Raw genomic sequence first — 25,684 nt, 5'->3', positions numbered from 1 at the left:
ATAAAAGATCTGGGGTGATGAAATCAGTGAGATGAAACTAAAATGGACTACTGAGTGGCTAAGTAGAAGGGATGAACTTTAGGAAAACCCTTGAATGGATAAGAAATTAAGGAAGTCAAATTAAGCTTATTGAAAGATGTATCTGCAGAGACGAAGCTTCTCTGTTTCATAATGACTTGCTCTAAAAGAAATTCAGCTCAGGGATCTTTTTCTTTCTTTGGTTTCTTGCTGTCTGCCTTCCAGCAGGACCAGCTCTGCTCCAAACGTGGGCGAGGCCTTTTGTGGATGAAGGTGAGGTTTGGGAAGGCTAGATTTTTTAAAATGTGGTTTTCTTAGAACCTGAACCGATTAGGGGAGTAAATGGGAAACAAACTGCTGCAGGGCTCTGAATAGGAAATGATGTGTGAGTAAATTGAACAGGCAGGGAGACAGTAAATAGGCAATTAACATTCATTTTGGCAAATCTGCATCTGTTGGAGCTGAAAATACAAAGGGAAATGTGAAGGAGAAAGACAGAAACACTGTAGTATGGAAAGATGTTAAATCTCAAGCTTCGTGAAGTCATGTGTGTAAATTATATGAAGCTGCAAAATTGGCGAGGGATCAAGAAAGATACAATCCACAATGAAATCTTTTGTTCAGTCACCTTTTCCCCACCCAAGAGTGGCTGGTGAGTGGATTCAGTGTAGCAATGGTCCTATTTTAGATTCTTGTAATCCTCAGGGATTCAAAAAATCTTGATAGATTTTGTTAGGGGCAGGATTGGTCACAGAGAAAATTATTTATGAAGGGCTCCCTTCATTCTCTTCTCCATCTGCTATCACGTTTACATTTTGGAAGACCCCACTCAACCTCCCACAAAGACCCACTGCCTGAACGAAGCCTTCTGGAAATGTTAGAAACATGCTTCAGAACTTCACTAACTCTGCTCTCCTGGGAAGTGTGCCATGTTCCGTATCTTTATGTCATTTTTCTTAGAATTCCTTCTCAACCATCTAAATTCTAAGTGTCTCTGACAAATCTAATCCCTGGAACTTATGGCTGTTCTTTGCGAGTTTTGCCTCCATTTTAACTGAGCCTTCTAGAAAGGATCCCTTAAGACAAATATAAATGAATGTTAGGAAGTCCAGGCCCCATGGAGTGGGGGAGCCCTGGATTTGAAAAAGATATTCTAATGTAGACGGCCATATGGCTTGTTAACTACATGGGATAGGGAAGCAACTGCTTTTGCATGAAGGAGTCCATGAGACATAAGACATTTTAACAGTAAAGAAGCCAAGATAATAAAAAGGTTGGTAAGGAATTTTCTCCTCTAAAGACAATTTAGATAACTGAACCTCTCCATAATTCTAAAATTGTAAAAATATACTCATTCAAGAGACAGAGGAATGAACTAGAAATACCTTCTATGACTAGGCTTCAATACCATATATCCCAAGCTATACTCAATCAAATATTGGTATCCTGGGACATACTGACAGACACTCTCTATGATCAATTAGCTTTTAGGAAATTGTGTTATTTCATTGAGAATGCTACCCTCGAAAGTTAATACTGTACCACCCAGTGAAATTTACAAGAAAACCCACATACCACATCCCAAAGCCATTACCTTCACAAAGGACTCCATTGTTCCACAAAGCAGTTTGGATAGTTCTGATTTAAGTTGTAGTTTGGGGCACAATTTTGTTTGCTTTCTTGCTGGGGAATCATATTGATTGTCTACAAAAAAAGGCAACCAAAGAGCCCAGATCTTGATTACTCTAAATACTAGTTGCCTGCCTCTTTTAATCAAATATGCAACTCGATTCCCAGCTGGAGATTAGTGACTGCAGGCCCCAGTAGCCTGGTTCCCTAGCAGAATTAGCTTCCTTTCACATTTTTTTCTTGCCCATTGATACCACCTTCATTGGAAATATGCATAAGTCAGTTCTTACACATATTTACCCAGTGATTGTTCACCTGGTCACACAGGTGGGACGTAGGTATACAGCACTAAGGAAAATGTTAGGTGGAACAAGGCCAGACTATTATTAGTGCTTGTCTCTGCAGTTCCTGGAAAACAGCCTTGCAGAAAAGCAATTCTTTCTTCTACCTTAATTTTTAAAATTCACTTCAATTATTTACATAGGCCAGCTTGAGCTATTTGCTTCTTCTAGTCTAATAGATCCTAAAACATCAGAGTTCCTTTTGTTTTTTTAAGTATGTTTCCTAGTCATGAGGTTCAAGTTTGTTATAATTTTCATATACTAAGGAAGTACTGGCTTCCAGAGAGTTAAATCCAGCAGCATTTTGTGGCCAAACATGGCAGCATGACCTCTGCGAACTAGGAAAGGCAGTGGAGAAGCTGCCCAAGGAGAGCCATACTGATTCATACTGATGAATTCCCTGAGAATCTGGAAGCTAGAACTGAGGTCCATTGTGAGAAACCCCTAGAAGCAAGGGTAGGAGCAGGGCAATAAATGAGCTCTCATTTGCTCCTAACTGGCCTCCCTATTTTCAATCTTATTTCCCTTGACTCCATTTCCCACATGAAAACCAGAGCTTGCTTGCTTGCTTTTTTGTACTATACTTTCTCTTTATTTATAAATTTAAAATTCTTTCTCTGGAAAATTTCCAGATACATAAAGATTATTCTCTAATTACTTCATTTGGTAATTTTTTTTTTAAAGCTAAAGCAGGATTCCCCTTATACCTAAATTAGTTTCCTAGGACTGCCATAATGTAGTACCACAAACTGGCTTAAAATAGCTCAAAAAACAACAGAAATGTATTCTTTCACTTTTCTGGGGACTAGAAGTCTGAAATCAAGATGTCAGCAGGGTTGGTTACTTCTGAGGTCCGAGAGGGGCTGTTCCCTACCTCTATGCCAGCTTCTGATGACTGCCAACAATCTGTGGCATTCACTGGCTTGTAGACACGTCACTCTAATCTCTGCCTCCATGTTCACCTGGAGTTGTCTCTACATGACTGTCTTCTGGTAAAGACACTTAGTCATATGGGAGTAAAGACTGACCTCCAGTATGACCTCAACATAAAGAATTATAGGGCAGCCAGGTGGCTCAGTGGTTTGGCGTCACCTACAGCCCAGGACATGATCCTGGAGACCTGAGATCGAGTCCCATGTCTGGCTCCCTGCATAGAGCCTGCTTCTCCCTCTGCCTGTGTCTCTGCCTCGCTCTCTGTGTCTCTCATGAATAAATAAATAAATAATATGTAAAAAAAAAACCCAAAAACATAAAGAATTATAACTGTTCTGACCATATTTCTAAATAAGGTCACATTCGGAGTCACTGGGAGGTACACCTTCAACATGTCTTTTGTTTCTGCCAGGTGTAATTCAATATGCCTCCTTTCCTCCATTCTGGTCAAACCCCTCAATGGTTCCCTCTGCATTTAGGATAAAATCCAATCTTCTTAGCCTGAATACCGGGCATTTCACAGTGTGTCGTTCTTTATCATCTCCTACTGACACTCCAAATTCCACATGAAACTTCCAATCATTTCCTTGCATATATTATGTTCTCTTGTTTTGCCATATGTTGTAATAATGATAACTGACATTTATATTACACTTCATGTGCCAGGCACCTGTTAATACATTCATTTTTATATGACACAACACTATAATATAGGTAATTCCATTTACTCCTATTTTGCAGAGAAGGAAATTAAACCCAGAGAAATTAAACAAATTACCAAAGGCCACATGACTAGCTGGTAGTAAAGCCAGGATGAGAACCAAAGCTGCCAGGGCCTGAGGCCTTGTTCTTAAATCTGTATTACATGGTCTTTCAGGTAGAAGGAGGCCAGAGAAACCACAGAGGCAATATCCTGCTCATTCTTCAGGATTCAGTTCAGCAGTTCCTTCTTTTAAATGTTTCCTCTCACTCCAGAATTTCTGTCCCTTCTCCACTTTAATATGATCTTGGTGCCTTCAATAAATACCCCTCCATGACTCTGTGTATGTAACTTGAACATTTCCCAGGACTCCACATTATTCAATCTCTACAGAGTATTAAAAAAAAAAAAAAAAAAAAGGCAGCAACTAAAAGTAATTAAAAATAAATTCCATTTCTTTTTCTTTCTTTTCTTTCTTTCTTTCTTTCTTTCTTTCTTTCTTTCTTTCTTTTTATTTGTGACTTGTGAAGAACAGGAAAGAGACCAATTAACAACCCACAATTCTCCAAAGCCTCTATCCTGAACAACCTCAGTCTCCCATTCCCAAGAGCTGGAGCAGGCCACTCATTCAGTTCTCCAATCAAATCAAAACAAAACAAAACTAGTTCCCAGGCCATGTGACTCTTACTCTCTTTGTCCACCACATTCTATCTTTACTCATACTTTACCTTGCAGATTTTCTGGTGTTTGTTTTTATTTCTACCCCAGACAAGAATTCTTCAAGGGATCCCTGTCCTGGTAATAAATCTTGTCCCCACCACACCTCTAAAGCATTTATCATATTCTATATTATCACTCACTACTCAGGCATACTTTATTTTATTCCAATTCTTGCCCTCATCTGGGAAAACTTAAATGAACAATAACTCCCTTCATAATTAATTTTGAAGCTGCAGTGTTTCAATCAATGCAAATCTAAGCCTAAGTATCAAGCTGGTAATATTGATAGTACGCACTTATAATTACATATTTCAGTTACTATAAAAATCTATTATTGCATTAATAAAATGTATGAAACTCTTTAGCCATTCAGAAACTTGGGACAAGTGCACCAATAACACTTGCCATATCACAGTTGCTCAAAGATTATATAAATTAATGGGTAAAAGGAGTTACATAAAGTGCTGAGAAGCTATATTTGCATAAAAATCTCAGTATATTGTTATATTAAACATTAAATTTCCATGCAAGAACTTGGCTTACAAAACACAACAAATAGCAATCTACACATCAAACAAGTATTTAGAACAAATGCAGAGCAGAATTGAAGGCACTGTCTAATTAAGAGCTCTTAATTAATAGGTGCAACTTCTCCCCATAATATGTTCACATAGCAAAGCTAGGTATACATGTTTCATGCTCTATAAAAAGTAAAACATATAAGGACAGTACTCTTTTCAGGGAGGAGATAGGATTTTTGTATTATTGGATAAGGTCCATGAGGCATGGCCTGGGGCCTGGTATAAAGTACTCATGAAGCAGTAGCTACAGTTACTCTGTAGAATGAATAAACCCACAAGTCTATCCAAGAAGAAATGAAAGAGATCCAGGGAATAACAAAGGAAGGATAGAAGCCAAGACCAGAGCTAAGAAGAGTCTCAGTTAATACAAGAGGAAGACTCAAGTATGGACAGGAACCAGATGAATATCCTGGTCTGATGGGTGGAGAGAGGGCAGTAGCTGAACTGAACCTCAGAGCAGAGTCTCTGTTCCTGCCCTTTTTGGTCTCCATGGCTTCCTTCCCTTGGGAACCAAGTGAACCAAACGGGAATGGTTTGAGGGCCAGTATTGCTCTGAGTCTTAGTCCCTCTTGGGGCCCCTAGAGCTTCCACCTCACCTCATGCTTCCATGTCCCTCCAACTGCCCTCATCAATGCCAAGCTTTCCATAATCTATCCGTGTTCATTCTGCTCCAAATGCCTCATTCCCAGTTCTCTCCTTCCTCCCACCACCATTTACTCCTAGATCCTGACTTTTCTTCTGCTGTTTCTTCTTATCTATTCATATAAACTTCTTGCTTATTACAGATTACCGATTATGCAGAACTTCTCATGTAGCAATTTTTTTTATCATCTGCATGCAAAATGGTTGCATTTTATTTGAGAGATGGAATCCTAAAAACTTCAGTTAGCTTGAAATATGCATTTGTAAAACTAATCCTGTCAAATGATGGCAGATATCTCTGTTTACCAGCTAAAGTGGCACTGCCATGTGGCAGTCACAATGTCAACACAGCTCATTCAGCCTGCCAACTCTGGAATTCTGTGATTCTTGAAAAAATTTTTCAATTCAGGGCATCTGCATAATTTCATATTATGTTCATGAAAGTCAGACTTGATTCATATTTTAATTGCACAACTTTGAATTCACATCTTTCACAATGATCTACATATGACTATATATTACTTGGTGGTAGGGTTATTCATTTCAGAGGTAAATTCAAAAGGTAACATGGGGCCTTGGAGAACCTCAAGGAGACCTAAATAAGGCAAGAGCTATAGCTAACTTTCCAGTTATCTGAGCTATGCAAGTTACTGTTTTATGCAGATGACTGGTAGGGAGACAAATGACCTAATTCTGGAAGTGACTCAGCAAAAGAGTGAGAAACTTGAACATGCCATCCTGCAGGATGACATCCAGGAGGTAATAGTCATATGATTCCTGAGGAAAATGGTCCCTATTCTTTATGTGAATCAATAGAAATTCTCTCCAATTCAAGGGCACCTCGGTGTCTCATTGGCTAAATTTCTGATTCAGCTCAGGTCATGATCTCAGGGTTTTCTCCTCTGAGGCTCCACACTCAGCAAGCAATCCTCTTGTCCCTCTCCTTCTGTCCCTACCTCTTCCTCATGCACATGCCTTCTCTCTCTCTCTCTCTTATAAAATCTTTTTAAAAAGAAAAAAAAAGAAATTCTCTCCAATTTCAAAATTTTCAGGAGCTCAAATATATGTTTCTTTCCAACACAAACAAGACTTAAGACTAAAGTTCTTAAAATAAGTACACCAGGGGCACCTGGGTGGCTCAGTGGTTGAGCATCTGTCTTTGGCTTTGGTCATGATCCTGGGGTCCTGGGATCGAGTCCTGCATTGGGCTCCCCATAGAAAGGCTTTAATTGATAATATAGCCCAGGATAAGGAGCACTTAGGGAAAGTTATGACAGAAGTAGGAATTGAAAGAAGAGAGAGAGCTGACAGTGTTTAAGGGAAACCTAAAGTATTTGGAATCATCTGGGAGTATGGAGACAGAGGGAAAAACTAGATAGTCTAAGGGGAAACAGAATCACTGGACAAAGAAGATATGGCAGAAGGAATGGAGTTTGTTTCTGGATATTGTTGAGCTTGTTTGTTTGTGGATATTGTTGAGGAAGAATTTCTCACAGGGATTTCCATTGGACATTTGAAAATGATGATGTCAAGTTTAGGAGAGGAGTTAAAGCTGAGATACTATTTGAGTATCACAGTTAAAGCTATAAAAATTGAATGATATCATCAAGGGAGATCTTGCAGAGAATAAGTTAGGGACAGAAACCAAGAAAAGAATAGATACCAGGGATAGAAATGAGAACCACAGAAATTCAATGTTATCTAAGAGAAAGCAGGTGATTTTCAAGCAAGGGATGATCAACTTTTTAAAATATTATGGAGAAGTCAGAAATATAAGACTTAAGGAAAAAGTAACTCAATTTAGTGAATGCAGGACCATAAATGACCTACCTTTTGGAAGGCAGCTTCATCAGAACCACAGGTGCAGGATTGCAAGGGATTAAAGATCAGTGATGAGTGAAAAAGCCACTGCTCTTTAGTGAAATAAAAGACTAGCCGAATAATAGCCCCAAACTCTGCATACTGAGTATCTCCTTCAAGATATGCAGGGAGAAAAGGAAAAGCAAACAAACAAAAAGCAAAAAGCCAAGACTTGCTCTCATACTGGATATTAGTGAAGGAAAGATACCAAGCTAGGAGGCCACCTGTCTATGACTGGGTCCTTATTCTACCCAAGTCCACTGGCAAAGGTCTAAGCCTACAGTCAGATGGGAGTTAGAAATGGCAAGAGAAGTAGTGGGGGAATTTTGCCAGAGAAGGAATACTTTATATGTGTATTTTATTTTGAAATCTAGTCATCAATTTTTGTGCCTTCCAAATTCTGGATCCCTGGTGAATAACTCTGGTAGTTTGACCCTAGATTTTTCTCTGGACAGTTCAAATGGGTAACAAATTAAAGAATAGCATCTTGGTCTTGCATTGTTTGCTTTCTCATTTGTTTTGTTGTTTGAAGGAGACTTGTTTCTTTGTTCTTTGAACAATAGGAGGAAGTGATATTTGTTGGTGGGAAGGGAAGATCTTTGAAGAAGATCTGCTCAGTATCAAAGAATGGTGCATTAAGACCAGCAGGATAGCAAGCTGCAGGGAATGAAATCAGATGCATGAAGGAAAGATGTAGAATCTTTAAAGAGAGAAGACGGAAGAAAAACAAGAGAGATTAAATGAAGATAGTGAAAGACTTTGACGAAGAGAAGAGGGTTAAAGGGACTTATATCAAGAATCCTTGATTCTTGGTCGTGTAAGAGTCAAGAGGACTACAAGGGGATCAAATAAAAATGAAGAGTCAGAGCTCAAGATCCTTAGAAAAACTTTAAAACAGACATTGAAGTGAAAGTAGTGCAACACTGGGGACACAAAGAAGGTTCCGCCAAAATTGATTATACCCTCCAGGTGAAAGGGAGAGATGGAGAATCCATACACCATGTCTTGAAGTCCAAAAATCTCACAATTTGCTTATTGTGTTGGTTTTCTCCTCAGCTCTCCCCCCACCCAAATCTTCAGGGGCCTTTTCTTGTAAAGCCCACACCAGACTTCTCAGACAAAGTAATCCAAACACATTTGGGCATCTGAGTTGCAGATTTTTGTTTCCCTACAATGATTCAGTTAGAGAAGCAATGGTGTTATCTTTTTTTTTTTTTTTTTTGTCAAAATTCTTATGGTTTCTATTGCTACATGACAAGTTACCACAAACTTAAGAGCTTAAGATAAGACATATTTCTTACCTCACAAGTTCTATGGGTTAGGAATCCACAAACAGCTCAACTGGGTCATATGCAGTGAAGGGGTCAATCATGGCTAGGACTGCATCTGGGGTTCTGATGAGGAAGTATCTGGTTCCTAGGTCACATGGGTTTTGGGAGGAATTTATAGTTCCTTGCAGGTTATTGGACTGTGGGGCTCAATTCCTTGGCAGCTGTGAGCCAGAGGCTGCCCTCAATCCCCTGCAGTATAGGCTCCTCCATACAATATAGCTTACTTCATCAAAGTCAGCAAGGAAGGAGTCAAAAGAGAGTCTGCTAACAAGATGGAAGTTACAATGTTATGGAACATAATCACAGAAGTGACATCCCATTACCTCTGCTGTATTCTATTATTGGAAACAAGTCCTGGGATCTGCCCCCACCACAAGAGGAGACTGGATTATACAAAGACATGGCCACCAAGAGGTAGGATTTATTAAGGGCCATCTTCAACTTTGTCTGTGTTAATTTATGATCATAAGGAAGTAGCATTCTCTAGGTAGCAGCAAAGTGACCTAAAGAACCATGACGAAAGAGAAATTTGAGTAATATAAGCATTTGCATTGTGAAATAATACATTTCACATTCAGGGGAAACAAAGTGAAAGAAAAGCACAGGTGAGGAGAACACTTGATTTTACTTCAAACATCTGGATATTACCAGAAATTGAATCAGTAAGATTTATTCTGAAACTGGACATAGGTTATAACAGTTGCTTAAATTTAGGAAATTGTAGGTTTTACTATTGATACTTATCTATTCTTGATGAAGAATAGAGATCTGTCCTTTATGCAAAAGAAATGTGATAAGTAATGACACTACAAACTAAACTTTAAAACGTATACCTATCAATTGTCTAGCATAAAAAATATCCAGTGGACTTAGTTAAAAACTTGATTTAGATGCTGGATGAAAATAAAAACTGAAACACAGAAGTAAGTGGAGAACATGCCAGATGTCAGCCATTTTGCATACATGTTAATTTCATCCTCCAAACCTGTATTTGATAACATTTCTCCAATCTTACAAAAAGCTATCTATTTGTCTAAAGTATAAGGTAGGCTATCTCTATAAACCAACACTGGTAATAAGAGAACAATATAAATTATGTTTTTCTCCTCAATCCCATTCCTACCACCTTCGTCCTAGGATATCACAGTCAACAACAATTTTAGGTAAAAACTCATAGCCAAGGAAAAACAAAACTATACACACACAAACACACAAACACTCATATAAATTAAAAAACAACCAAGATCAAAACAAAACAAAAACAAAAACAAAAACAAAAAAAAACAAAAAATCCCAAGAAGGATATGCATAGAAACTTCTTTGTAAAAGAAACAGATTTGGGGCAAGAAGCACTCAGAAAAGATATTCAATCTCACTAGTAATTAGGGATATAGCATAAATGATAAGAGACACCATTTTTCAGCTATAATTTAGCAAATATAATATCCAGTATTGGCAAGTATGTGGGGAAAATGGTGTTCTTCTATACTGTGAAAAAGTTTGTCAAGGTTTATCAAAATTTTAAATCTCTACGTCTTTTTTTTTATTTTTTTAAATCTCTAAGTCTTAACCAACACAGCTATTTTACTTCTTGAAGACTATCCTGATGCATTTACACACACACACACACACACACACCTTTACTGCAGCACTGCATCTCAAAGTTAAGATCTGGAAACCATTTAAGCATCCATCAATAATAATAAAGTATGAAGTAAATTATTATATTTACTCTATTGCTGTAAGTTGAATACATTTAAATAGAATGAGGTAGCCATATATATATATATATGCCCTATTATAAATATATGTATTATATATTAGACATATTATATATGACAGAAATACTCTAAAGCATATTAAAAGAAATTATAAAACAATGTGTATATGTATATAATACATTATTTATTTAAAAAAACCCAAACTATATATGTAATTGTATATAACATATATACTTATAAAAAGAATGTAAATGTATAGGAAAAGTATGCAGAGAGTGACATTGGCTGTTTATATGGTTAATTATATTAGTGAAGTTAATTCTGGGACAATTGGGGTGACGGGGGGGGAGATGACTTAAAATTATAATTTATTGTTCTATATATATCAGAGTGCTTGAATTTTTAAGAGGCCAATGCTTATGTATTATATGTAATATTGAAGAAAATTCAATTTAAAAAAATAACTTGATAGTGACTGGCAGAGAGAACTAAAACCTGGATATTTCTCAGATGAGTAGCCAATTCTGTTCTTGCTGGCCAGAGTAGCAAATCTCTACCCTTACTGAGCTGCTTAATGAGGATGGGAGATGCCAGCAAAAAGACAGGAGCTTTGCTCTCTACATGTATCACATAGTAGGAATTATTGTTTTTAGGCAACAACAAAGAGAGCCGAACTGAATCCTAAGAGGTCCATGATGCTGGATCTGTATGATTTATTATTCAGTTAAAATCTCTAAAGAGGGAAATAAGACTTCATCGTCAACTCTGATTTATATTCTTTCATTTTGCAATTCAATGAGCAAGTCAGGTGGGTATTGCCGAAAACTGGTTATGGATTTTACCCAAAGACATATAATTGTATTTGTATTCAAAGTTTCAGCTTCATTCATTTCATATGATTTTATTTTTAGCTCTTTTCTTTCATTTAATTTTTATTTATGAATTTATTTCACCCACTCAGACCAGAGTGACAGGTGGTAACTATTCAATATTTAAGTCATTTTTCATGCATCCCTTTGGTTCATTTTCAGGGCCTCTTCTGCACTCTTCTAGAAATAGGTGAGCTGCTTGTAATTCCCACCCCTTTCCTGACACCAAGTCCATGCTGAGCTACTGAGCCACTCTCAGTCTCATCCAGGAGGTAAATTTTTTACTCTCTACATCTGGCAACAAGGGAAATTAAGTTCAGTATACATTTGGCTTTACCTATAACTTAGGCTTTGCCTCTATTTAAGAAGTAGAATGATTCAGACCTCTATTGGAATCATGTTGGTGATAGGGATTATAGCAACGATGCTGGTCACAGGATCTGTCAACTTTTCCACCAGTGGCGATGTTCTCTATCTTTTGGAAGGATGACTGGTGATAGAACCTGGAGACTGAAAAATGAAAATTTAGAAGGATATACTGGTAAAAGGTAAATATCTGTCTTCCAAAGAAATACGCCACCACATAATATATTTAACCATATACATATTCAAATCCTTTAACCAGTAATTCCGTTCTGTTAATTCCCTTAGAGGAGAAAACAAAATGTAAGATGACCTTGGGGCTTATAATAACAAAAACCCCTGAAAACCATGAGACTCTCCGATAGTAAAATGATAATTTTGTAAAATGTCTATATTTGGTCGAACAGTGCTATCTAGAGATTAAAATGAGTGGTAATGAAAAAAACTTAGCAACATGAAAAATATTTATGTCATTAGTGAGAAAGGAAAAGACAACTTAGTATATACACCATGGTTAAAGCACTGCAAAAAAAGAAAAAAACAATGCATGGGAAATAGGCCAAGAGGAAATGAAATAATGTGATAAGAGGAAAAAGAAGACAGAAAATACCATAATCCTATTTTTCAAATCTTTATGGTATGCCTGTACATTTTTATTAAAAGCATTTATAAACTAATAAGGTGAATTCCTTAACATGTTTAGTTGCTTTAAAGCCAACAGGAAGCTGGAATAAGGGTCAATGATGCCCATAACAAATCCACAAAATTCTCTGTCTATATCTTCATATTCCCACTCTCCCATTCTAATCCTTAACACAGATGCACACACACACATAATGCACACACGCCTCTCATTCAAAGCCTTCTGAACAACTTGAACTGCAAATGACTAAGAGAGTCAATAAAGGCTCTCCCAAGCTCTTCATTACAACAAAAAGTAAAACTAAAAACTAAACTTTACTACTATGACCAGTAGTGTATTGCCCTTATCTTCTTCAAATCTCACATCAATTATGAGGGATGAACTATTTTATAAATCTGATTAAAAAAAAAACAGATTTAGAGAAGATTATTAAATTTCACAAGGTCCCATAATTTTTAAGTGATATACAGATGGGTTCATATGAACCCACAGCTCAGACTCTTTACCACTGCCTTAACTGCCTTCCACTCTCACTGAGTTATGCTCTTTATCAGAGCCACTGTGTATCATTGGGCAGGTTGTACACTGCACAACTCTAGGGAGGGCTATTTTCTTTGTAATCTCAGTGAATGATACTCCCCAAAGTTAGGCACAAACAGCCTGCTCAATCTTATGTAGTACCTGCATGATTCCTCTGGGTATTTCTCTCTGTTATCCCTTACCCACTTAGCCTATCACTTTCAACAGGTTTTCTCCAACTACCTCTCTGTATATTATTCTTTTCCTACAAGAGATCAATTGGTGTAAGTACAATAAGATGCAGTCTGATTGGGATAGCAAAACTAACCCACACTAACCCACATGAATTTTCAGTTCTTGGTCAGCAGAGATTCTCTTCTGTTTCTTTAACTAGTGTCTCAATCACCAAACCCAGTACTGGGGACTGAACAGGAACTTAATAAATGCACATTAACTATATGATCTTCTAGGCAAATTACCATAAGTCATATAAAGGGTTCTTTAGGAGAACATTAGGAAATAGTTTATAATAGGTGTTAAAAATGCTTCAGACTATAAATTGGAATGCAGTGTAGTAGGTGGCTTTTCTGCAAATGAGCAAGGGCATCTACATAGTATCTGTGCTGATGAAATTTTAAACTAAAGTTCATTTGCTCCAAGTCTATAGAGAAGCAGAAATGAAATGATTTGCACTTGTATGAATATTCAATTTTGTGATCTCCTGGCCCAACCACGATGCAAATTACTGAAAGTTTTAGAAATGGTTTGAGTAAGATGATCAAAATTCCTAGAATAAATCAAATACAGCAATAAGAATAAAAATAAGTTTGCAAACTCTGCTTGATGTTTTTATACAGATGCTTTCTATTTGCAGACCTCTGTCCAATCCCAAGCATCTGTAAATGTGATTCCTCATATCTGGGTGGCAAAACTAAGGTCCCGAGAGAGGTGATTTGTTCAAGATGAGTAATGAAGTGAGGGAAAACATTGCCATTCAGTCTTTTGTGATGAATCTATGGCAGGTTTTTTGAAAAGAAATGACAGTTGTTCATTGGGTTCTGCAATAGCCTATACCGAGCCAGTTTCAGAAGGAATGGAATATACTGAGTAAATAATAACTACTGCAAGAGAAATAAAGAATATATTCTTGATTGCATTATCACTATACATGCATACACATACTTATACACACAAACAAGCACACGCTCACACCAGAACTCATTAAAACAAAAGCAGGATCATTAAGATTTATCAGCCAATAAATACAGCCTTCCAACTAGCTACTGACTTCATTTAAGAAAATAAATGGATGTAAAGCCATGCATTTATCTCTGGGACATGAGTGCGACATTGCTGACATATATGCCACGCTAGATGCCAACCAGAGGAGGGTGAATACAGAAGACCTGGCCCTAGCTCTGCAGAATTCATTTCCCTATGGTGAAGTAAAGCTTTGCAAGAGCTGTGTAGCAGGCTTGCCCTTCCTAGGGATAGATGATGAGCAAAGCCTGCTTCTTTAGCTTCCACAACCTTCCTGCCACTCAAAGCAGTAAGGCGATAACAAAGGAAAGAAACATTTCCTTGAATTAGCATGAATCATTTCATTGGAGATAGTGTAACTACCAGTAATTTTCAGATCAATTTACATGATATCCCACTTATTTTAAGCAGCCCCTTACTGCTCCTCCACTTGACTGCGCTAATAACATGAGCCCTTACAATTAAAACTTTTCATCTTCTCAGAGCTCATATTTCCAATGGATCTATACTGAGATACCCTGTGGCGTTAAATACTTTATCATTCTCTTGCCACAGCTAAGTCTTTCACTGAGATTCTTACCTCAGTGTGGGCATAAGACATGGGTAGGAACAGACTCAGTCTTTCCTTGCCTCCTCAGTTTTGCCTCTGGGTTCTCCATATTATCAACATTTCTTGTGTAAACCTGTGTAACAGACAAGAAATGTCATGACTAATACATGTGATAACTAATACTGTTGAATTCTAAGTAAGAAAGTCTTTTTCAGGCTTTTTAAAAGATTTTATTTATTTATTATTTATTTATTTATTTATTTATTTATTTATTTATTTATTTATTTATGAGAGAGAGAGAGAGAGAGAGAGCATGTGTGAGTAAGGGAAGAAGCATAGCAGGAAGTAGAAAGAATCCCAAACTGACTATGCTGAGCGGGAAGCGCCACTGGAAGCTCAATTCCACAACTCTGAAGTTATGGCATGAGCTGAAACCAAGAGTTGGTTGCTCAACCGACTGAGCCACCCAGACTACCCCCACTCCACCCCTCCAAGTTTATTTTCAAAATAGTAATGGAAACCCGGAAGGCATCATATCAATGGCTAACATCTATTTTACTGCTTATAATTAATATTTGTTTCATTAATTCATTTATTCACTTAGTAGACATTATTTTACTGGGTTCTATGCTCAATCTTGGGGATAGAGAGATAAAAGACACTGAGCTCTTCCTCATAAAGGTATTTGTAAAGAAGACATGATCTATGATCAAGGTTAAGACGAGAGGTGTTCAGAGCAGACAATGTAGTGTGGCCATGGAGCAAAGGCACCCTTCACTTAACGGAATTCCTACTATTCTATTCCAATTGTTCTTCCTATATTTTTTATTCTTCAAAAAAATTTACATATATACATTATATATGTAATTACATATTACATAATATATAACATATTAATATATAATACACAAGAACAGAAGTATTTTTTTACTTTTACTTTAATTGCACATCTCATAAGGCCAGAAATGGGATCTAAATATGAGAATATATTAATCTAACACCATTGCTTTTTCCATGATTTTGTGCTGTTCCCCAGTTTCTCCATTCTTTCTTCTCTGACACATCATCATATGCATTCTGGTTATTTGCTGAAGCTTTTCTAGTTAAGTTAATTCTAAATAGGGTAGGTGGCAGGATCATAGTGTTGAGAGGAGAATAAAGCTGGGGAATGAGGTATAAACCTGGAACTAACCCTGAGCTTCCAGTGTTTATTTTTAATTAGTTCAAGATCATTAGTCTCACAATGAAAAAATACTTATCTTTACATTTTTCTCTTTAGTGCTGTACTCGTCCATCTCATACTTATGCTCCTGTGGAAAAGTATGAGTTATCTATTGTATAAACCTCTCCAAAACTTAGAGGTTTAAAATGATAAGCAGTTACTTATATCAGACTTCTGTGGGTCAGTGATTTAGGCTGGGCACCACTGGGCTCCCCACGTTTGGACCAAAACACACTCTCTAGTCAATGTGCTTTGTTTCTACCCTTGATTCCCCTGAAGTTCCTCACATTAAAGTCTAGACAACATCATCCTGTTTTTCTTCATTTTTGCCTTGCCTTTTCCTCTTTGAAGCCAACCTGCATGATAACTCCCAGACTGATATGAGACAAGAGCTTTTTCTGATGATTAGTCTCCTGCATTTATCCAAGAGTGGTTCCCTATCTGCCATGGCTCAGTTCCAAATTTAACAAGAACTTATTATAGACCTCAGGAATTTCCAGGATGAAAGCTGACACTGACCCCCTACATGCAGGGCAAAGAGAGAGAGCGAGAGAGAGAGAAAAGAGGTGGATCCCTCTAGGTTGGTAGGTGACAGTTTTAATCACGGAAGGAACTTACATACAAGGCTTGTCTTGGGCATCCACAAGATGAAGAGATCTCCATATCCATCCACTGGAATCTTTGAATTTATTGAGAGGCTTTTAACTGGGTTCAATAATGTATTCAGTCCAGATGGTCTCAACACCACCTCTCAAGCCTACATCATTGAAACAGCTTCTAGTATGGGAATAGTAGGCAGAATGGACATTCCAAGGATGGGGAGAGGAAAAGGAGCCTCTGACTGCCCAGATCTACCTCTCAGGTCAACACCTCATGGGACAACCAGTGGTCATTTACTCTCGATTTTCTACAAGGTGTTTTGATTCCCTCACAAAATAAGGTATCTTATCTACCAATCTCTCCTATCCTTATGCTCCAAACTAAACAAAATCCATTAGGATTTTGATTCCATATTAACCCACCATTCTATCAGGGTTTTTCTTTTTCTTTAAGATTTATTTATTTATTATAGGGAAAGGGACAGGGAGTGATACAGTGTGTGCATACATGTGAGCATGGGGTGTGGAGGTGTAGAGGAAAAGGGAGAGAGAATCCCAAGCAGATTCCACACTGAGCACAGAGACTGATGCAAGACTCAATCTTACAACCCTGAGATCATGACCTGAGTCACAACCAAGAGTTGAATGCTTAACTGACTGTGTCACCCAGGTGTCCTATATTAGGGTTTTTTTTTTTTTTAATTTCTCTTTTCCCATATTCTTGCTCCCATAAGGATGTCCTCTAGCAAATTCCTACCCATCTTTCAAGGCATATTTTACAAGGGGTATTCTGATTTAATTTTTGTGGTGAAGGTTAGCCTTCTTTCATAAAAGATCAGTTTGAACCTTGTCTGGAAGCACTCATGGAGTATTGATGAATAGCCCAGGTCAAGAACTTTTGGGCCATATATGGAACACTGCCGTTCCTCTATGTGGTAAAAAGATAAGTGGGCAAGAAAAGGACAAAAGTCCCATGCATCATCTCCACATAAGTAGTTGGGTTTGGCAAAACAGAGTTTATTTTTACTTTCAGATGTCTCTTTATTCAAACATATAGCAGTATGTCACCCTTTTCCAGAATGCGTCGACAGGAAAGAGAAAAGTCAGAGGAAGTCTCTAATGGGGTACCAAATTAGCACATAGAAAAAACAAACATGTCCTGCTCATTATGAATTGTTAATGGCCTGTTTACTGCTGAAGCTGTCACAGAAAACAGGCGAGTCTGGTAAGTCAATAATTTATTTCAGACTGTAGAATTAATTAGGAAGACAATTAAATAATTGTGGGAAAGCAAAAAAATATGTTTAGACGTTTTGTTTTTAGAACTCAGTGGTGGTTTACATGGTGTTTGAATACCGCGTGAGAGGGAAAAAAAAGAAGGCAGAGGCAGAAAGGGAGTTAACAGTCTAGGTGTGCCTTCATTATAAGATGCTGATAAAGTCCACTTTCTATCACTTTCTTCAAAGAAATCTCAAACAGCAGGCAGCAGTAAGCTGCATTAATCCGTAAGAATGTTTGAATGATTTTACATTTCATGTAAGATCAGGCGGGCAAATATGCTGTGGCCTTGAATTCTTTTTGCTCCATTTTTGAGGTTATCCAATGAATAAGTGATCTTTCTCCTTCACATCTGCCATCTGGATATCAACAGTGGAGCCAGATGAAAAGTAATACTATTATAAATATATTTTAAAGCAACTGTCTTTATATACTTCAAGCCACTTCATAGACTTATTAAAAAAACAATAAGATTTAAATAGAAATAAAAATTCATACAATAACAGCGTCCATGCTGGAATTATAACTGTCATATATCTTTCAAATGAAGCAATTTCCATTCCTTCATACTCACCTACATTAATAAAGAAAATGTTTGGTGATCTAGCTACAGGAAATAATTCTTTATAACAAGCCATGCTACAGAGATTGAACTTGGTTATGTTCTGTACTGACAATAGAAGTCTTCCAGGCAAAGCTGAGAGTTTTCCACATATGCTTACCAGGAACCTGGCCTCTTTGTTCTTTATATCCTTTATTAGGGAAAAAAATATTCTGAAAACATTCACCAAAAACTTTCTTCAAAACAGCTTTTACTCAGAAGGGGAAATAAAAAGATGAATTACATGATAAACACATTTTTTTTTCTTTTGTGAAGTCACTACAGAGAAATCTACAGGCCCAAGAAGCAAAATCTTTGTAAGTGATTATCTTTTTCCATTTTTTTTCAGATTTATTTATTTGAGAGAGAAAGAGAGGGAGCACAAACACAAGAGGGAGGGAGAGAGAGAGAATATCAATCAGACTCTGTGCTAAGCATGGAGCCCAACATGGGGCTTGATCTCATAACCCATGAGATCATTATGACCTGAGCCAAAACCAAGAGTCAGACATTTACCTAATGGAGCCACCCAGGTCCCACAAGAAACAAACTCTTTAAAACTTAAATTCTTATTCTAGAAAGTTTAACAACCTACCACTTACAACATTCCTTTCCCATGCTAAAAAAACCTCTTTACTCTAGCATCTCACTGTTCTGTCACTGCCTGCTCTTACAGAGCAGAATCCAGAAAAGGAAGTCAGCCCTAAAAAGTGCCTTATGCTGAGACATGATTTGAACACATTTATAGATAAAAATGCAAAATCATCATCATCATCATCATATCATCATCATCATCATCATCATCTTGGAAGAAAATCTGAGACTTTCCTATTACAGCCTTTATTAGCCACCAACCAGTCCCCAGTGTGAACATTCACAAAAGGAACCCACAAATTGAGAACTTGAAGAATACTGGGAAAATGGCCAAGTTGCCAGAAGAGAAACTCAGTTCTTCAAACTGATCTGATGCTTGTTACCTATTTCTGAAGCATGTGGTAATGGATAAAGCCAGCAGGGAGGGAAATGAGCTCAAGAACAAGAACAAGGCAGGAGCCATAATTTCTGAACAAGCTTAAGTTCAGATGCTATCATGAGCAGGACGGTCTTGGCAACTGGAGAGTTGAGAACTAATCTCTGCTGGTAGAGAACCAGAAACCCCAGCTATGAGGAGGAAGAGGGGAATAGGGGCTAGGAACCCTTATGGTTGGAGAGGGTCCCTGGTGCAACCTGAAACGTTAGCATGCAGATTAGATTGACAGACATACCGACAGATAGATAATTTATAGATGCAGATGCAAATCATTCTCATTTGACTGACTCAAAAATCACTGCTGGATTATATCCATTATTATGTACATAAGTTAAGAAACAAATGTTTGCTGAAAAGAAGTCAACAATGAAAAAGAGAAGGCGCTGTTTTTGGATTTGTGTTCTCCTGTCAGACTTCTGTAAGGAAATGGAATGGAGATGGGAAGTTTCCACAAGGCCAGCTGGCTGCTGAGTGCTTCCTCTAAGGCTGAAAACATCAGGGCACTCAAGAGGGACCAAACCAACTGGAAGCCTCCCAACAAAACTGCATGATTTAGGATTGCCTGTGGTTCCTGGACCAGACAATCTCTCAAATTCCCTGTAAGGCTCTGCTCCACTAGTAACTGACACTGTCTAGTCTGGAATTTAGCATGTCTTTAGGCCTGGCCCATCTTTGTAGAAGCTGTGTCAACTCGGTGGAGCTTACAGCTATAGTTCTCAAAGCTCAGAGCTATCAAAAGTTTGCCAGCAGATGGATGCTAGTCCATGACTTAAGTTAGCATCAGTCCTTTCTGAGAAGGCCAATCATTATTCTAGATGATAAATCCATGCTTTAATGGACTTAAAATTTTTTTTTATATTATATGAGGGTATTTCTTGTTATTTTTCAAAAGTCCACATTGAATCATTTCAAAATGCAGCACTAAATTCTCACACTCCTTTCTTTTTTCTTTTTTCTTTCAATGCATTTGGTCTGTGAAATTTCAAAGACTAGAAGCCACTTTGCAGGAAGATTTCTCTGGTGACTCAGACTTATAAAGGGAGCAGAGATTTCCATTCATACATTTATCCAACAAATATTTATGAATATCCACTAGGTGCCAGGCACTGTTCTAGACATTTGAGATCCATCATTTACCAAAATATCATATTAAAAATACCCATTGTCACAGAGCTTATCTTCTTTATTGGGAAGTGAAGATAATAAATGACAAATATAATAAATAATTAGGTTGTATATTATAGGTACATATGTACCTAAAGAAGAAGAGGCTATTGTATCTGAATTCAATTCAACTTAGAATCAGGATGTTTCTATGCCAGATTCTGCACACAAGACTCTATTAATTTAAGGGTGAATAAGGCAAAGCTCAATTCTTCAAGATGTTTATTTTATAATGCAGAAGATGAAGTCAGACATGATTTTCCTTCCTAGTTATGAGTTCTTAGATTATGAGCACTAATAACAGTTTTGAGTTTTTGTTGTTTTAATTGTTTTTAATAGCAGAGGTTTCCCCTAGTTGTCAAGATGGTTGAAATGCACTTGTTTTGCAGTCTCTGAACTTATGATATCCCTATTTCCTTTTCCTCTTTCCTGACTAAGATAAGTCCCACACTTAGAGCTTTGTCCTCTCCTCTTGCTACTCAAGTAACTGACTTACCACAAATAGTGGAGTGGACTGTGCACTGAGAGAGTATAGACCCAGCAGCGGGGGCACCATCAAACCACTTGCCCTGTCCATGAGGATGAGCATTTCAAAGCTTTACAGCAAACAGGACTCTAAATAGAAGTATTAAGAACAAAGTCCAAGGTCTAAGAATATTTAGAAGTAAGAGCTGGGGCACCTGGGTGGCTCAGTGGTCTGGACGTCAGACTCTTGATTCCGGCTTGTGATCTCTGGGTCATGAAATTGATCCTCAAGTCAGGCTGGAGTTCAGCTCAGAGTCTGCTTCTCTCTCTCTCTCCCCCTTTGCTCTGCCCCACATTCATGCACGCATATCACACTCTCACTCTCTCTCTCAAATGAATAAATAAAATCTTCAAAAAAAAAAAAAAAAGAAAAGAAAAGAGCTGTCCTCGGATCCGGTTCTAATATTCAGTCAAGTTTTAGTAGGTAAATAAATTGTCCGGTTTTCCTCCACACTGCTGCACAGGTGGGAGACCACAGAGACATGATGCAAATAAGCTGGCAATTTAGAACAAATTAAGAAGTAGTATCAGATATTAATGTGCAAAATGCCAATACTGCATCTGTACAATAACAAATGGACTACTGAATTTTTATTATTTGACTTCCAGCTTATGTCCACAGGCATTCCATGACCTGAGACAAGGATGTAACAATGAGGAGAAGCTATTCCAGTTGTTGAACCCATGAGGCTGGTCAGGTGCCTGCTTCCGGTGAAGGCAGATTATAGTTTAGAAACTGAAGGAGCCCTTAACAAATGGAGCTGGGAGGGAGCCAGATTTTCCATGCAAGGAGTGCTTTGAGAATAAAGCCTTCTGGCAGTTTGGTTGTGTTTATCCCAAAATATTTGTGGGGGGTGGTTAGAGATGGAGTATATTTGCATTTTGTAAGCAAATGATGATAATAATAGGTTTCGGAGAGATATAAATTAGAGAAGAGGCAATAAAAATGAAAAATTTTTGAATATGCATGTTTTGACCCTCCCCCACCTTCAGAAGCAAGTGGGTTAGGGAGAGAGTGTGTATTTACAAATTCTAGGTAGGGAATGACCAGGCTGGGTTTCTGGCTGGGGAACACAGCAGGGTTCTCTGATGCTGTTCCTGGACACTATGTGCCCTCACTGGCCTCCACATCACTTTGCCCCTGACCACAGCTTGGACACCTGATGGCTGGGTTGTTAGACCCTCTTTTTCCACCTCCTACCACTTAGTCAAAGAATAGGGTTTTACTAGTCAATAAACTTCAGCTAGCTCTCAAACATGAAGTGGATATAATAATTACTCTATATTGATTTGAGAAAATAAACCTCCCATTATACCAGTTGATCTGTTGATCCAATTTGATCAAAAAGACATATGGGCACTTCTAGAAAATTCTTTGACATAGATAAAGCGAGATTTTTCTGACTTAACAAAAGGAAAATGTTTGTAAAAGCTGGTTGGGTTCATTGATTCCTTAACTCCACAAATATTTATTAAATGTGCAGCACTACTCAGGTGAACAATCCTTTTTTTCACCCCCTAAGTTAATTGTAATTACTCACAGCTGCTTGAGAATAGTTCATTTCCCCAAACAAATCAAACAGATCTATATATAGTTCTTTGATCTTCTGCAGTTTTATTCACAGGGAATTTCCTCTCTGCTCCTACATTGATGGTCACCAGATATATTGAGATTCCATCTAATAATCATTATCTGTCAGTCTCAGGACTTGCCACTGCGGTCAGTAAATATAATAAGATTCCCCCTGTAAAAAAATGGAAGGAACTCACAGTTTTGTCACTGCTCAAACTTTTGAATTTTTTTACCATTATTTTTGTTGTTTTGTTCAAAGCAGCATATAAATACTGTTTGAAAAGTAAAATAATAATGAAAGTTAACCTAATGAAAATCAATAATCCACTGCCACTACTTTTCCCCATTCAGAGTCCTGCTCCCCAGAGAGAACCATTTTTATGTTTCTGCTTTTTCTCCAGTTCCTGGTGCTTACCTGAATGTATCTAAATAATATGTTGAGATTGCTCTTTTCATTCATTCGAGCATTCATTGTACAAATACCTGTTTATTGTGTGCCAGCATTTCTCTTGAAACACACATTAAGAAGTGTTTAAAAACTCATGACTCTTTGACCTATAATTGCAAATGTGTTGCAACCTCTTTTCTATTGATGAGCTTCTGCTCATTTTCTTTGTTACTATGGATTTATACCATTTCAGAGACCAATACATTTCGAGGGGCTCTGAGGAAAGACAGGAAATAAGCATTATGCTCAGTTCACCACCTCTACCAGGAATGTCCTGCCTGACCTCTTCATGGGAAGAGGTCACTTGTTCACTACTCTCTTCTTTTTTGAAAAATTTTTTATTTGAGTTCAATTTAGTTAACATATAGTGTATTGTTAGTTTCAGGAGTAGAATTTAGCGATTCATCAGTTGTATACAACATTCGGTGCTCATTCCATCACATGCCCTCCTGAATGCCCATCACCCAGTTACCCCATCTCCCCACTGTCCTCTCCTCCAGCAACCCTCAGGTTTTTTTCCTAGAGTTAAGAGTCTCTTATGGTTTGTCTCCCTCTCTGATTTGGTCTTATTTTATTTTTCCTTCCTTTTCTATGCAGAAGAACTTGGGAAGAGATGAGCTCACTTTAACACTCGAAGAACCAGGGCAACATTGCATTAGTTGTGTTAGAGGAAACATGGAGTGGTAGAAAAAGTATTGCACCAGGTGTTGGAGAGCCAAGGCCACCCCATTGCCATGTGGATAACCACAGCATTCACCCTGCTTGTCAAGTAGAATGAGCCAACATGGTTATTACTACAATCTTTAATGTAGTTAACATTTATTTAGCTCATCCTATTTGCCAAGCACTGTAAATGCTCCACTGATTTTCTCATTTAAGGTAATAACTAATATTATGCCATTTTTCAGAGACAAGAACTAAGGCCTAAGGACATATAGAATTTTTGCAATGTTTGGGGACAGACCTTAGATTTAAAGCCAAGCCTGTGTCTAGAGCCCATATTTATCTCATTTTCTGCTTTCAAATAAGTCAATTCCATAGCTATTAATTGAAGTTCCACTGTTTGCTCTGCTGCTAGGTTCTAGACAAGAAGATGAATAAGGTGTGGCAGACCAAACATCTATGGGAACCCTGTTTACCTGCTCATGGCCTCACTTCTGATTTAGCCATGTCTGGTGAAGAGTTCCAGGGGGGGTGCCAATTCCTGATTCACTTCACACTGACAGCTTCTCCCCTCAAGCATGTGTCCTGTTCCGAAAGTGAGTGCCATCAGGAGCTGGCACTTCCTTGTCCATGTGACATTGAAAAGTGTGTCAGTTACCAACCAGGAAGACACCTCTCAATAGTCAGAGGACAGAAGCTGGTGCATAAATAGGGAACAATTCTAGGAGACATTCAATAGACTTCTTAAGAAGTCCCAAGGAATCAGGCCCCCCACTATCCACAGCAGCAACCTTCAAATCACATTCTTATATTTGATTTTTCCTTCTTCCCTCTCTGCTCTCCCTAACTCCCTATTCCTGATCCCTGGAAACACTTTTGTCTCAAGGATTGCTCTCAAGGAAATCCAAGTCAAGATGTATGCTAGGGGTAACCAACATATTTTGCTAACTGCTAAAGACAGGAGGTGATGTGGAAACACAGGGTCAGGGACACTAAGCCAAATTAAAATAGGTGGGAGTCAACGAAGACTTCTGGAGGAGGAGAAGTATAGGAAAAGTATAGTTCTCTGAGTTTACTTTAGGTAGAACAAAATGAGCAAAACAGAGCAAAATGTGAAACATAGGCATTCACTTGTTCACTACTCTTTCATAATTATTCTTTGGCTAGCACAGTTGCTAGAGACACAGTATTAAAGTAAACAATGGCCATGGAAAAGACACACAGACAGAGAAGCAAAAACCTGTATAAAGTGAGAAGTGGACCAAGTACTCTAAAGAAGATGAAACCATGATAAGGAGACTACAGTTCTGACACCAGTTCCAACAGGGAGAGAGTTTCCCTCCATGCAGCAGGCAATTCTGGGACACTAACTATGTGTCCTACCATCCTGCTCAATTTCTACCCAGAGATAGAATCAGATTCCACAGGATGAGGGCTCAGTCCCACAAGACTGTGCTCTACTCTGGATGCCAGCTTTAAGTCTAGTTTGTAACCTGCGCTTTGGCCCCCTGGCTATAAATCAGAGGTTCCTACAACCCCCTCCCAGGGTGTGACTAATTTCCTAGAGAAGCTCACAGAACTCAGAAAACTAATTTACTCCCTAGATTATAGGTTTATTAGGAATAATATTAAAGGATACAAATCAACAGCCAGCCAAAAAGATACACAGGACAAGATTCCCAAAAAAGGCCTTCTGTCCCTGTGGAGATTGGTGCTTAACTCTATGGCGCATAGATGCATTCTGGTTTGCCAGCCTGGAAGCTCTCTGAACCCCATCCTTTTGGGTTTTTATGGAGGCTTCATTACATAGAAATGATTGATTAAACCATTGGCCACTGGTGATTGATTCAACCTCCAGCCCCCTCCTCTCCCTGGGAATCAGGGGTTGGGACTGAAAGTCA

General features: G+C 38.0%; 1 long non-coding RNA gene across 5 annotated transcripts; it reads left to right on the top strand.

Moving 5' to 3' along the window:
• Positions 1-1,040: 1,040 nt before the first annotated feature.
• LOC140605512 (uncharacterized) lies at positions 1,041-21,865 on the top strand. Of its 5 annotated transcripts, none has more exons than XR_012008168.1 (4): positions 1,041-1,291; positions 7,988-9,169; positions 11,508-11,617; positions 17,580-17,720. It is a non-coding gene; the product is annotated as an uncharacterized lncRNA (long non-coding RNA). The 5 variants fall into 5 exon arrangements; XR_012008167.1 differs by lacking the exon at positions 17,580-17,720 and adding an exon at positions 11,805-11,958; XR_012008164.1 differs by lacking the exons at positions 7,988-9,169; positions 17,580-17,720 and adding an exon at positions 21,709-21,865.
• Positions 21,866-25,684: the final 3,819 nt, after the last annotated feature.

This window comes from Canis lupus, chromosome 15 (genome assembly GCF_048164855.1).
Source record: "Canis lupus baileyi chromosome 15, mCanLup2.hap1, whole genome shotgun sequence".
Classification (NCBI taxonomy): domain Eukaryota; kingdom Metazoa; phylum Chordata; class Mammalia; order Carnivora; family Canidae; genus Canis; species Canis lupus.
This window is presented reverse-complemented; position numbering and strand designations above follow the sequence as displayed.